Source organism: Artibeus jamaicensis, unplaced genomic scaffold (assembly GCF_021234435.1).
Source record: "Artibeus jamaicensis isolate MK-2021 breed Jamaican fruit bat unplaced genomic scaffold, CSHL_Jam_final contig_797, whole genome shotgun sequence".
NCBI lineage: Eukaryota > Metazoa > Chordata > Mammalia > Chiroptera > Phyllostomidae > Artibeus > Artibeus jamaicensis.
Window position 1 is genome coordinate 4,732,595 of NW_026521977.1, and position 11,195 is coordinate 4,743,789.

At 41.7% G+C, this 11,195-nt stretch overlaps 1 pseudogene; it reads right to left on the reverse strand.

Annotated features, from left to right (window-relative positions):
- Nucleotides 1-3,615: 3,615 nt before the first annotated feature.
- On the reverse strand, nucleotides 3,616-11,195 carry LOC119050561 (enolase-phosphatase E1-like; annotated as a pseudogene).

Genomic DNA, 11,195 nt, shown 5'->3' on the forward strand with positions numbered 1-11,195 from the left:
TGATTAGTGTATCCTTCATTTCCGACTGGATCTTTTTTACGCTCTTCAGGTTCCTCACTAAGTTCCTTGAGCATCCTAATAACTAGTGCTTTGAACTCTGCATCTGATAGATTGCTTATCTCCATTTTTTTAAATGGAGTTTTGATCTGTTCTTTCATTTGGGCATGTTTCTTTGCCCCCTCATTTTGGCAGCTTCCCTGTGTTTGTTTCCATGTATCAGGTAGAGCTTCTTTGACTTGGTGTCTTGGTAGTGTGGCCTAGTGTGGCCGGTGTCCTGTAGGGTCCAGTGATAAGCCTTCCCTGTGACCTAAGCTAGATATCCAAGGTGCACCCTTTTTGTGGACTGAGTATACCCTCCTCTTGTACTTGAGCCTTGGTTGCTGTTGGCAGATCAATGGGAGGGATTTCCCCAGACCAGTGAGCTGCAAGGACTGACCATGACCTCTGACCACCAATCTCTGCCCTCCGTGGTAGATCAGCTGTGCAGGGACAGGGTGGTGGTGCTCTGACATGTTCTGTAGCCTTCATTGGATACACAGGCTCTGGGGTTTCTAGGGTGGTACAGGCCAAGGTCATCACCAACTTGCACTTTGCCCAGGGCCACATTGCGTCAGATATAAAGCAATCTGAAATGGCTGCTATTTGTGCTGAGCTTAAGAGATTCTCAGGCAAAGCCAAGCTATGAATCTAGGCTAGTTGCTACTATTGCCAAGCCTGGGGCCACTTAAAAAGAGGTACAGGGCCTTGGGGCTCACTGAGGCTGGCTCTTGCTTGTTTGAGAGGATTTAGAAAGTTGTGAAGCATGAGCCAAGGCAGTCATTCATATGGAAAAGCATCTTGGGAGGGCTCATAAGTTGGGTGGGACACAGTTTCTGCAGATCTCCAAGGCAAGTCAAACAGTGTTATCCAGGTTGATGGAGTCTCAGATAAGGTACCAGCCTGCTAGTTCTGTGGCTCTGTGCAGTTTGAGTCATAAAAGGGACTCATCACAGGGCCTCTGCCTGCCTTTCTGTCTGGGAGAAAGCTGTCCCCCAGCTCTCGCCTTGACACCGGACAGTTTAGTTTCTCCCTATATTCCTCTGGTGCCTTTTGAGCTGCTACCCTAGTGTTCGAGCTCAGAGGGAGTGAGTCTGAGTAAGCCCATGTGTGGCTTCTTTAAGAGGAACTGCTTGGGACTCCCAAAATTTCTTACACCAACTCAATCTTTGCTGGTTTTTGCAGCCAGAAGTTATGGGAACTTATCTTCCTGGCCCTGGAACCCTGGGCTGGGGAGTCAGGTTTGGAGCTGCGACTTCTTAGTCCTCAGATATCCCACTGGAATTTTTATCCACTATATGTGAATGTGAGACCAGCCCATTCTATGTCTGTGCCCCTCCTACTGGTCTAGATGGATGTGATTTCTTCAATTCCATAGTTGCCACATTTTCATTCAACTCAATTTCTGAGAGTTCTGAGTGATGATTGTTCTATATTTTGGTTGCAATTTTGATGTAGTTGTGCAAGGAAGCAAACTGTGTTTACCTATAGCACCACCTTGACCGGGAATCAATAAATATTCTTTAAATTAATAAATAATTGAATGATGTCCATCTAATTGAGAAAGCTGTAAGATACAGTCTTTATTCTTGCCCTAATGCCACTCAGGTGGCATTTATTCAGAATGTACAAAGTACTCAGTAATAAGAAGACAAATAGCTCAATAAAATATAGGTAAAAGATTTAAAAACATCTTCTTCCACTAATAAAGATATATATCTTTATACGTAAAGATATAAATACAAGGAAAGATGCTCAACATCATCAGTGATTAGGGGAATGCAAATTAAACCCACTATAGATACCTTTACACAGCCACTGGAATGGCTAAAATGAAAAAGACTGATAGTACCAAGTGCTGATAAGTATGTGAAATAAAAGGACCTCTGCTTCATCAGTGGGAATGAGAAAGGGCATAGCCACTTTAGATAACAATGTAGCTTCTCAAAAAGTTAAATGTGCCCTTACTCTCTAACCCAGCAATCCCACTTCTAGGTATTTACCCAAGAGAAATGAAAATTTGTTCACTCAAAGACTTGTAGACTTAGTAATAATATTTTAAAAAGAAAACAACCTGGGGACAACCTGAATGTTCATTAACTGACAAATAGGTTAAAATTACGATACATTGATACAGTGGCATGTATACAGCAATAAATAAATTACTTTAATGCATCTCACAAACACTATGTTAAGTAAAACAAACCAGGTATAATTGTTTTTGAGTGAAGAAAATGTTTTTATTATTCACAACATAAAATTAACGACATCCCATTAGAATTGAACCAAAGTAAATAATGCTGTTATAAAATTTACATTTTGCACATTCGTTTCAAGGAAAACAGTACATAGTAGGGCTCTTCTAGATCTTATCAATTGATTTCAGTAAACTTTTAAAAGTAATAAACAGCAATTAACATATATTCTCAAACTGTGCTAAGAAGGAGTTAGAAAGGCAACTGTGAAAACTACGGTGATAACAAGTGGCAGGATTAGAACTGTTTTGTTTACTGGCTCATGTCGCTCAGTGGATTAAGTATCTACCTGCAAACTGAAAGGTCGCTGTTTCAATTCCCAGACTGGGTTGCAGGCCAGGTCCCAGTTGGGGACAGGTGAGAAGCAACCAATTGATGTGATCTCTTACACATATATGTTTTTCTCCCTCTTTCTGTAATATAAACATGTATTCATATTTATTAATATTTATTAATATTAGAAAGAGGGGAAATGAGGGAGAAAGGGAGAGAAACATCGACGTGTGAGAGATACATTGATCAGCCTGCAACCCAGGCATGTGCCCTGACTGGGAATCGAACCAGCGACCTTTTGGTTTGCAGGCTGGCACTCAATCCACTGAGCCACACCAGCCAGGGCAATACTCTTTCTTTCTTTTTTTTTTTTTTTTTTAAGAACTGTTTTGTTAGGAGTGTCAGGAACCACGTTTCTATTTTACCTGTTACATCAGTGCACATTTTTCATTGATAAGGCAACTGTTGGCTGAGGGTGCCAAAATGCTGAGCAAGTTTCGTAAGTAATAGATGTTTGATTGATGAAGACCCAAACTTCCTTTCCCAACCTTGTCTCATTTGGAGCAGAAATAAATAACTTTGTCTTTTGTATGTAAGGGTGCTAATATTTTTAAATTCAGCTGCTGTAATCTTCTAACACACAATTTAAAGGGGGGATGGATTATTATTAGGAGTAAGTCTTTGAAATACTTCCAGTTTTAAAAATACCAGGGCTTCTGAATAACTTCTCAAACTATTTTTCCATGTTGTTATATAACTTGATAAACATAACACATTGGATCTGTATTGTAGTAATTGCTTCTATCATCTACATTTTACCTTCAATAAGGGTGAGAGTTGTGGTTTCAAACAATTCCTACATATAAAGCATCTTTAAATTAGTTTCCTTTTCACTGAACTGAGATCCCCCCCACTTCTGTGCCTGTGAAAGGTAAATTGAACACATACAGTTGTGTGTGTGTATATATATATGTGTGTGTGTGTGTGTGTGTGTGTTTATACGTATGTTTAAAGCAAGTTACTTTTACCAATACCGTTAGAAAAACCTAGACTACAGTGACCACTCTGTGAAGACAGTTTGGATTTCCTTTGAAATCCTCCTCAAGGTTGAAGAAGGCAGGTACAGTTCACTGAAAAATGTGACGAGGCTGTGGTAAGTCTTCTTCATTACCCGTTGCTCCTGCATTGCTGGGTCTCACCGCCACAGCTGCATGTACATCTGCTTCCCCAGCCGCACTGGCCTCTAGAGTAATATCTGTCAGAGACAAGGTGTTGGTTGAGCGCCTCATGCTGTTCCCAATCTTGCAATAACTCTTACTCTCCACTTTGTGTCCATTGTTGGTATCAAAGTGACCATCAACAAGCTCCAGACTCTTCTCCCCCCAACCCAGGGTTCGAATGCCCAAATAATAGTTTCTGCCTCTACACTCCCTGAATAATAAATACACACCTTCATTCCAGCTTCTCTGCTTCCCGACTGCTGCAACTACATCTTCAAAGAACTCTGCTCTCCCGCCCCGCTGTGAATGCCGCCCTCCACACGGGGCGCTACAGCTGTTTCCGCGCCACGGTCTCTGGGTCCAGAGACGTCTGCCAGCACACAGAATCAACCACCACCCGGAGCGTCGGTTTTAGGTCATCCTCCCCGTTCCCAGATGCAGCAGGGGTCCCAACAGGCCCATCCAGGTGGGAATCCTCTTCAGCTGGTTCCTCAAAGACTGACATCCTGCTGACACTCTTCTCAATGCCTCAGCAAATAAATACTCGTTAACATTTTCTTTGATGTAAGGAAATAAAATGTTCCTGGTGGAGGGTGGAGTAGACTGAAGTGGCAGAAGGAACACTGGGGCTTGTGGCTCTGGGGAGAGAGCTGAAGGGACAGCTGCCAGGACCCCCGAGCCCCGCTCCCCTCCTGTACCTCAGACATAGTATTTTCGAACAGGAAAATTTCTTGTAGTCATAAAAACCATAGTTGTGTTCTCCAAGAGCCAGGAATAAGGGAAGGAGATTGTCTACAAAGGATCAGGAGGGAATTCTTGTAGTGATGGAAATGGAATGTCCTATATCTTAATGATGGTGGTGGTTAAAGCACTATACGCTTTTCCAGAACTCATCAAATTATACTTAAAAAATGGTAAATTGGCCCTGGCCAGGTAACTCAGCTGGGTAGAGCATCATCCTGATATGCCAAGGTTGCAGGTTCCATTTCTGGTCACAGTGTTACAGAATGGACCCGTGGGGGCAGGGTGGAGGGTACAAAATACTATTACTGAATGGACCCCCCCCTTCTCCCAGGGTCCCCCGTACAAAGTTTATCTTGCACACCACCCAGGAATGATGTCTCTCAATGCCAGAGATTGGCAAAAAGAAAAGGAATTATTTATTCAAAGGTTGTATAGACTTAGAGTAACGACTTAAAGTCTTCATTGAGATGCCAAAGTCCCTTAGAATACCCACAAGCACACACAGTCCTTCCTTTGCCCCTTTGCCCATTCTGGGGTTTTGTATCTCAGGAAAAGAAATGGAAGTTCATGGCTCAGGTAGCCCCTGGTTCTTCCCAGTAATCTGTGCTCAGCTGGCAGGCCTTCCTCAGCTCCCAGCACCATCAACTGTGTCACTGCCACAGTCTCCAGTTAATCCAAAACCATGTGGCACTTTCTCATGGTCCAGCAGCAAGAGTCCTTTATTCTTCCAAGCTGCTAAGAGAGAGCTCTGCATTGCTGGTACATCTTGCTTCCCAGCTTCCTAAGCTGCATGGCTAAGGGGGCCCCAAAGCCGCATGGCCCCAAACTACTCCAAGCTTTCACACAGGCTCTATTAACCAGGGGGAGCTGCCTCTCAGTTACAACTTGGGTCCAAATCACTCCCGTCTCCCTGGCTCAAAGCAAGGCCGCAGCTATTTAACATACCCAGGAAACCAGTTAAAGGTTAAGTGACCATGCCTGAGGTTAGCTGCAGAACTGCTGCTATGCAAAACAGTTCTCAATAGCCCCGTCCCATGTGTCCCATCCCCCAGTTCAGACTCATGGGGGTGAGGATATCCTATATGCATTTAAAAAAATATTTCCTGGACACCCTGAGTTCTGGACCCCATGACAAATTCCTATTTGGGGCCCTCCTGGCTGCACCCTGTATCAAGGGCACAGATAAGCAACCAATGAATGCATAAATAAGTGTAATGATAAATCTCTCTGTCTCTCTTTTTCTCTCTCTCAAAATCAATCAACAAATTTTTACAAGGTGGATTATATATGCAAATATCTCATTATGGTCAATTTTTTTAAAAATATCACCCCAAAACCTCATTTAAGGGTGAAAACACTGAGATCTAAAGGTGAGGGATTACACAAGTAGCAGGAGTTTGAGGTTTACCCAGCATCAGAACCGGTCCTTGACTCCTCGCCTAGGACTCTGTTATAACTTGCACCTGATTTTCTAGAAAGAAAAGCATCAAATGTACTTTCATTTGTTTAGGTACCCCCCTCCGTGTTGGTCATTGGATTTTCTTGGGGTCATAGTAATTAAATGTTTGTATTCTCTGGTTTGTCTTCTGTTTAGTTCAACCTGGGCTTGAATCTCTTTTAATAATAAACAATGTATTGGAGTCCTCAGTTGAGGGGTAGGTCGTCAGTTTCTAAATCCCTTCCCTAAAAGGGGCTTAATAACTCCCCCTGCCAGCTTTTTAACAGACTAAGAAAAACTAAGACAGTCTCAGATGGTAGTTTGATAGAAATGAAAGTGTTATTTCCAAGCTTATGTGTTGTTTTGTGTTTTCTCTATTGTCTTGTTCCAAAAGAAAGCGAATACTCCAGAACTCCCAAGTATTGAATCAGGTGTTGAACGTTGTTTTCGCGAATTTCATTTAGAAAACGGAGGGGGCCCCCTGGTGTAGCTTCTTGTTACTGCACTTGAGTGATTACTTCTTGTTACTGCCACCAAGCGGAGAGAGAAGACAGCCCCAGTGGAGGGGAGCCGGAAGCGGTTCCAAATAAAGCGGCCAATTTGACAGCTTGTTCATTCAGGTACTGCGGATCAGGCTGGTTAATGCACAACGTGTTAGCACTGGATGTAATTCAACAAGCCTTATTAAAAGTCTATTAATTATACAAGTGTTATACTGATTCGGAAAGAATGAATTCTTGGAGACAGACCACTTTAGAATCAAAAGTTAAATGTTACAAAAAATATATGGGTTACAAGGTGCTTTTATGCAAGTTTTAAAATATTTCAAAAAATATTTTTTATAAATTTGGTGGATTTGATTTTCTAACAGCTCTTCGAGGTAGGTATTAATATTCTAACTTTACAGATGAGAAAACTGAGAATCAGAAAAGCAGAGATCTGCCCAAGATTACTCTTTTAGAAAGTTCTTTAAAATTGAGTACCTTCTATTATGTACTATACCCTTGGCCAGGTTCTAGGGATATGAGGAGAAATAAATTTGAGAAACTCACTGTTCATTTTAAGTACGTAAAGTAATTATAGCACAGAGGAAGCCTCCAGTTGTAATAGGAACAGTTGGGAGATATTTCCTAAAAGCAGAGAGTTGGATCTCGAAAAGTGAAAATAAATTTGCTATGCAGGGTACAGGGGGAAGATGTTACTAGGCATGGGGAAAATCATACATACAGATATGGGAGTACAGAAGACCCTGACAGTAAGAGAATGGTGAAAATTCCACTGATTACAGCAGGGGTGTCAAACTCATTTTCACTGGGGGGTGGTGCACACATCAACCTCAGGGTTGCCTTCAAAGGGCTGAATGCAATTTCAACTCCTTAACAGTTAAAGAGTAGCTACATTTACACAGTCCTAAAATTATTTCAGCCACCCGTGAAAATGAGTTTGATACCCTGGATTAAAGTATGAGGTGACCGTTGAGAAGTCACAGTGTTGAGCCCAGGAAACAACCAGATTGTCAAAGGCCTCAGTGCCATTCTAAAGAGGTTGGGTTTTGAAACTTCCGTGCATTGCCACTGCTTATAAAGTCAGCAGATTAACGTCTTGGGAAGATAATTCTGGAGCTAATGAGGAAGCTACACTAAATGAGGTAAATTAGTTGGGAGCTGTTGGAATAGTCAGGCATGACATGATGACACTGGCAACCAAGGCACAATGAGAATGAGGACAAAGAGGCAGCACTGGGAGACTCCAGGAGTTGGACTTGTCAGAACTGGGTGATCAGTTGCATTTGTGGGTTTAAGGGAACAGGAGAAAAAGATGACTTCATGTTTAAACTACCGGGTGAATGGTAATGCTGGCATTATCTATACTTAGAAGCCAGGATTTGGGGCCAGTAAATGGTGGGTCCAGAATTCAATCCCAGGTCTTCTGACTTCAAATCTTCTGCTCATCACACTGTAACATACTGTGTTTTATAGACTAGCAATGCCGTTTATAGTAGAAAAATATTAATGAAAGTAGTTTAAAGCTCTTATAAAGACAAGTTTTACAATATAGTTAAATTAGTATATCATGATATCATCTTCTGTTGTATAATAATTTCTCAAGAATATATTCCTTTAAAGCTCTAATCCACTTTATGTCACTTCTTCACGGCCACTAACTCTCCGCTAGGTCTGTTTACTTCCAGAGGAGCTATCATATACAGAAAACTTGGACGTGTACGATCTAGTCCAGTCATATTGCAATGGCACAGAAGTCCATGGGCTCTAATTCAGAGGTTTCACTCTCTCTGCCTGACAAGTCTGTAAGTGCCCTTGCTACCTGGGCCTGTCATTATCTGTCATTGATTCATCTCTCAGGGAGAGCCGTGTTTTTGCACTGTGCTGGCCCCTATGCCAGGCAGTCTACATACAAGAGTTGATTCAATCCTCCTAATGTCCCTGTAAAGGAACTATTGTGTTGGACCCAGAAAGGCTGAGTAACTTGCCTAGAGTTTGACAATTTAAAATATATACGCTAACCACCCCCATGCCTGATTTTTCAGCCAAACAATTGCAAATCCTAGACCATAATTCCTATGCTCTACCAGCCAGCCCCATCTAGACATTCTTCACAGGCCTCATAACTCAGTGCCTACAATCCAGTTCATTATTTTCCCCACAATCTGCCACGCCTGTTTTTTTATCCTGGTTAAGGCATCGGTATCCACCTGATCACTCAGGTCAAGAATCTGGAAGTCAATTTGGGGTAGTGAACACACAATACAATGTACAGCTGATGTATTGCAGAATTGTACCACTGACACCTATATAATTTTATTAACCAATGTCACCCCAATAAATTCAATTAAAAAAATCTGGAAGTCACCTAAATTTTCTTACTTTATTCTCTCCACCCAAATAACCTAAGCTTGTTCATCTCACTTTCCTGTCCATCTACATTTGCTTTAAAATGTGACTGATCTTATAATCACACATGTTTTCTTAACTTGAAAAATAATTTCTAAAAACTGCCTGGCTGGCTGGTGGATCTCAATAAAGCCACAACTCACTTTAAGTTACAGAATGTTATTTATAGATCTATTATTTAACAGTCTGATTAGTGAGCATTCGTAGCTTTGCCCCAGGCCTTTACAAATGTGCTAGAAAAAGATTCTAGAGTCATAATAATATAAGAGCATAATTTCTGGAAGCAATAAGTCCTGCTGAGCAAACCAACAAATTTGAAAAGCAGAGAATATTGTATCATGCATGAGAATACACTGCAGTAGCAGTTAAAACACATTGTAGATTTTTATCAGTGATAAAAATGTGGCAAGATCCTGAAATATACCTTGTGGTCCAACCAGAGCATTCACCTTTTAGTAACTCACAGTTTGACATTAATATATTGAGTGCATAATTTACATTCATCTTTCAGTTCACTTCAGCCACCCCAACAAAAATCCTTTATACATTATACATAGAAAGTAAAAACAGGCTGCCTAGGTTGGTAGCCTGGCTGTGCCACTGCCAGCTGTGTGACCTGGACAAATGACTTAACCTCTCTCTGCCTTAGTTTTTTGTTGTTGGTAGAACGAAGATAGTAATAGCAGCCACTTCATAAAGATCCTGAGAAGGATTGAATGTAAGTGTGTATGCATAATAAGTGATTAGGAAGCGTTAATAGATTATATATGTCCATCACTTTAAATATGCAGGAGTATATAAAAGTTAAATAACAAAGTAAGTAAACACTGTCCAAACTATTCCATGACCATCGTTAGCATTTTGGTGAAATTTTGTTCAGTCACATTTCTATGTATGTGTGTGACATATGCAGAATCTGAAGTTTACTGTAGAGGGGAAAGAAAATTTATATGAGGAGAGCTAGTGCCTCCAAGAGGGACACACTCCAGATCCTTCTTTGATGTTCAGAGTTACCGAAGCAGTGGTCTTGAACAGTTTGGGGTGGCAGGCAACTGGCGCCTAAGATTAAAAAATGCCTATGACCATCAAAAATAGAGAAGGTGGTGGACTGACTTCTGGCCTACAATGAAAGTAAAGAAGGTTTAGGGTCTGTGGGACAGCAGACATTAGCCTCTGCACTGTTTCAGTTTGCATGAGAGAAAGCTTGTGATGCTAGTGAGTGCTTTGTATAGAAGCAATGGAAAAACCTGCCGATCCAGAGCTACAGTTGAAGAGTCAAGGTCTAGTTCAGAAATGAACAATGCATTTGAATCCTCAAGCTCTCTTAGCAGTGATAAGGGGCACTAATTCAGAAGACCCATGTAAGAGTGCTGCCATTCGATGAATAACCTAACTTTGCACCTACAAGCAGGCTAAACCAAAGCTAGAGGGAAAAAGGGGGAGAAAGTGAAAGGGCACCAAATAGTAATGGGAAAATACATAATAAAGATTATATATTTTAAGGTATTTTTTAAAGCTAGAAGGAAAAAATGAAAGCAGAGACTTCCTGTCAAGATGGTGGCATAGTACCCTGGCTGGTGTAGCTCAGTGGGTTGAGCATGGGCTGCCAACTAAAGGGTCACTGGTTCAATTCCCAGTCAGGGCACATGCCTGGGTTGTCAGCTAGGTCCCCAGTAGGGGGCTCACAAGAGGCAACCACACATTGATGTTCCTTTCCCTCTCTTTTTCCCTCTCTTCTTTTCTCTAAAAATAAATAAATAACATCTTTAAAAAAACATCTTAAAAAGAAGATGGCAGCATAGGGAGACATGGCTTGCCTCTTCACACAACCACAACAAAATTACAACTAAGATATAGAACAACCATTGCTCAGAAATGACAGAAGTTGAGCTGATTGAAAGTCTGACAACTACAGAATTAAAGAAACCACATCCATCCAGTTTTCAATCCAAACTGGTAGGAGGGGCGAAGACTCAGAACAGGCTGGTCCCACATCCACCTGTAGTGGATAAAGATTTGGAAGGATATCTTGGGAGTAAAGAGTTCCAGCCCCTTATCAGGCCCCCCAGCCCAGGGTTCCAGTGCCAGGAAGATAAGTCCCTACAACTTCTGGCTGCAAAATCCAGTAGGGATTTAGTCAGTGGAAGAAACATCTGGAGCCCCAAGCAGTTCCTCTTAAATAATCCACACACAGACTCACTTACTCAGGTTCACTCAGGTTCCCTCTGGGCTCCGGCAATGGGGAGGCAGCTTGAGGGGCACCAGTGTCACACAGGAGTAGGCTGAGGTGTCTGGCATCAAGGCAAGTAGAGGCCAT